General features: G+C 54.1%; 1 non-coding gene across 1 annotated transcript; it reads right to left on the bottom strand.

Annotated features, from left to right (window-relative positions):
- Positions 1–978: 978 nt before the first annotated feature.
- Positions 979–1,060, bottom strand: TRNAS-CGA (transfer RNA serine (anticodon CGA)). Its single transcript has one exon. It is a non-coding gene; the product is annotated as a tRNA-Ser (tRNA).
- Positions 1,061–3,528: the final 2,468 nt, after the last annotated feature.

The raw sequence follows: 3,528 nt of genomic DNA, 5'->3' as shown, positions 1-3,528 counted from the left end.
AGGGCTTTATGCCCCTGTCCAGCCCCTTCACACTGCCAGGAAGGGAGAGGTGTTATGGAATCTTAGCCCAAAGAGGAACCAGGCCCTGTGTCACCTTCATCCTGGGTTTCAGATGACCCCGAGAAGTTGGGGGGCCACCGGCGCCTAGAGCATGGCCCTGCCACAGAGGCCCCGCCCCCGGTCATCCTCTTCCCCCGAGTCCCCGCCCACCCACTGTTCACTCCTCTGGCCCCCGAGGTCCCCCTATCTGCCCCTCGCTCCTCTCCGCCTCTTCCCCCAGGACTCCACTCCCTGCTTGCTCCTCTCCGCCCTTTTCCCCGAAGGGGGGCTACCGGGGGGCCACGGGACCAGGCTCCCGTCCCTTTTCTCTGTCTTCAGTGAGCGGGGGGCAGGGGGGTCCTTGGGGAAGGAGGTGGAGCAGGACAGGAAGAGGCAGGAGAAGACGGGGCCGCGGGGGAAAAGGCCGAGGGGGGGTGGGGTGCAGGTTTTGGGGGAAGAGGCGGAGGGGGGATGGGAAGAGGCAGAGCAAGAGCAGGGCATCGGGCTAAGAGGCAGAGGGGAGCGGGGTGCAGGTGGGGCCCCCACTTCTCTGGAGCTTCGCTTCCAGCGCTCGAAAGTTGACCACGGGCCCACGGGCCTCCAGCGGGGAGACCCGCCCCACATCCCCAGCGTTTCCCCCCCGCATGGATGGCCTTTTGGGGGAGGCTCAGACTCCCGTGGCCTTTTATACAGGCTGCCTGTGCTCAGCTCCTTCCACATGCTGGAGAGGAGCAGCACCCAGGGGTGGGGCTGAGCCGGGGGGCGCTGGGTGAGGGGCAGAGGCCTCGGAAGCTGAGACCGCAGGGACACAGCGTGAGGCACCATCCCAGGCATCCCCATGAAAGGAGCAGAACAGGGTTTACCTGGGGTGGGGAGTGTATGGAGAGCGTCTCAGGGCCGGTGGAGATGTATTGCCCTGGTGAGCAAGTGTGGCTAAAACACAGTGAGCAGGATTTGAACCTGCGCAGGGAAACCCGGTCGGATTTCGAGTCCAACGCCTTAACCGCTCGGCCCTCACAGCTGTGAGTGACGTGACCCCCTAAGGCCCAAGAAACTGGTAAATAATCACAGTGCCCAGGCCTGAAGTCATCAGAAACACAGAATTCAAACAGGAAACCTGGCTCCCAAAGCACAAGGGGATTTGGCGTTCTCATTGCTTAGCCATGTGGTTAAACATCAAACCAACCCCCTCCTGTGGGGCCTGTAATTGTTGCTATCCCCACTGTAAAGGGAGACAGGGAGAGGTTCACTGACCTGGCCAAGGCCACGCAGGGAGTTAGAGCCCAGCTCTGCCCCTCCCTGCTTTATCCTCCCCTGTCCTGACTGTCTCGCTCAATTCCCCTGTTTTTATTGTCTCTTGTCTCTCTTTATAAACAGGACTAAGCCATGACTGGACTGTCAGCCGGGAGAATGGGAGACGGCTCCCTTCACCTGGACCCTGGATTTCTCATTACTTCAGAGAAACTTCTCAGTAGAAAAATGAATCACATTCAAATGACTACAGATTATGAACCGTTTGCTATTTTTGTTGCCTTGGAAAACTGCTCTCCCCCCCACCAGCCTCCCCACCCCAGCCTCTTCCCCTAAGTCAGAAATTATGGTTTATTGGTTCACTCTGATTTGTTTCATTTTTATGTTTGCGTCTCTTGCAACTAATTGGTCAGAACCTGTCACTTTCGAAAGTCCCAGACGCGTGCCTCAGTTTCCCCACCTAGCTCCCTTCTCGGTACCTTTGATTTTCCTCAGAGTCTCCTTCAGATCACTGGTTTGTTGGCACCAATAACCAGGTCTGATTTCCAGGTCAGGAGACGTGTCCTCCAGCTGCTGGAACTTTCCTTTTTCACATCAAGAAAGAAACAGGTTTTTTCCCCAAATAATCATGATTTATTTTATTTTTGTATTTTACTATGAATTTCTTGCCACTGCAAAAAGCTGAATTGAGGGGCCTGGAGAATGAATCTCTGTGTAGCCAGCCACAGAATAGCTACAGCCCCAGCAATGGCTGGGCAAGCTTCCCCGAGGTGTCCCATCAATGTGCTTCAGCCCTGATTGACTGAGACCAGCTCTGGGGACAGGACGGGAGTTCAGTCCCCGTGGGCAATTCACTCCTCGGCCTCCATGCTTCAGTGACCAATACATTCCAATGTTCCTGCTGGTCTTCGTTCTGTGGACATCTGCCCACCTGCAACTGGACTCCCTCAAACCAGCTCATTCCTCACCGGTTTCTGAACGGTCATCACGTCCTACAGACGTTTGCTCACTCCTGCCCTGGGCAGAAGAGAACCCCAGTGCCCTGGAGGTGACAGTCCCGGACTGTGTCCCCGGAGTCCCGGGGCATCGTCCCTGCCCTAAGTCTGTGGCTGCACTGGGGAGTTTACAGTGGCAGTCTCGAGTGGAGCCGCTGGAAGCCGACGGGAGGGAGCTCTCCACCTTCAACGAGCAGCCGTAGCCATGTTGGCAGGAGAAGCTCTCCCAGCACCATAGCACTGTCCACACCGGCGCTTAGGTCCGTGCAACTTGTGTCACTCGGGGGGTGGCTTATTCACTCCCCGAGCCACATACGTTCTACCGACACAAGGGGGAGTGTAGACGCAGCCTTAGCAGAGACGCGATTAAGAAAACCGCTTTAGTTTTGTAGGAAATGCAGGAACCCCAGGTTTGTAACAAACCAAAGGAGATTCCGACCCCACAAGTCACCTTCCCCACTTTGCAGCTGTGCCCTGGGATAGTTGTTTTGTCTCAGCCTGTGGCCAGAATAATGAGGTGTGAAGGGGAAGGAGCCAGGCACCTGTCTATGGTGCTTCTGACATCCTAGAGGGGAGAAAGGAGAAAAGACGCTCAGTCCCCCATGCCACTCACACAGGGGGTGGGAACTTTGGTGGTAATTTAAAGAGAATCAAGGGGCTCAAAGAGAGACAAAGGTGTTAACGTGACCCTGTCACTGTCCAACATTAAACAGGTGAAACAAGGCTTGCAGTTTGGTATTTAGAAACTTCAGCCTGCTTAGTCCCAAGGCAAACACCCCTCTAAAATCCTTGTTAGTGTTTTCTTAAAATACAGAGAAAAAAAGAGAAAGAGCTAAAGCAATAGAAATGTAAAATATTCAATAAGACTTTTCTTTTTACAGCATCCCTTGTGCCCTTTCTCTTTAGCTGGGAGAGTTTTTAGAAGGAAAGTTAGAATCATAGAATATCAGGGTTGGAAGGGACCTCAGGAGGTCATCTAGTCCAACCCCCTGCTCAAAGCAGGACCATTCCCCAATTAAATCATCCCAGCCAGGGCTTTGTCAAGCCTGACCTTAAAAACTTCTAAGGAAGGAGATTCTACCACCTTCCTAGGGAACGCATTCCAGTGTTTCACCACCCTCCTAGTGAAAAAGTTTTTCCTAATATCCAACCTAAACCTCCCCCACTGCAACTTGAGACCACTATTCCTTGTCCTTTCCTCTTCCACCACTGAGAATAGTCTAGAACCATCCTCTCTGGAACC

Source organism: Caretta caretta, chromosome 11, assembly GCF_965140235.1.
Source record: "Caretta caretta isolate rCarCar2 chromosome 11, rCarCar1.hap1, whole genome shotgun sequence".
Classification (NCBI taxonomy): Eukaryota; Metazoa; Chordata; order Testudines; family Cheloniidae; genus Caretta; species Caretta caretta.
This window is presented reverse-complemented; position numbering and strand designations above follow the sequence as displayed.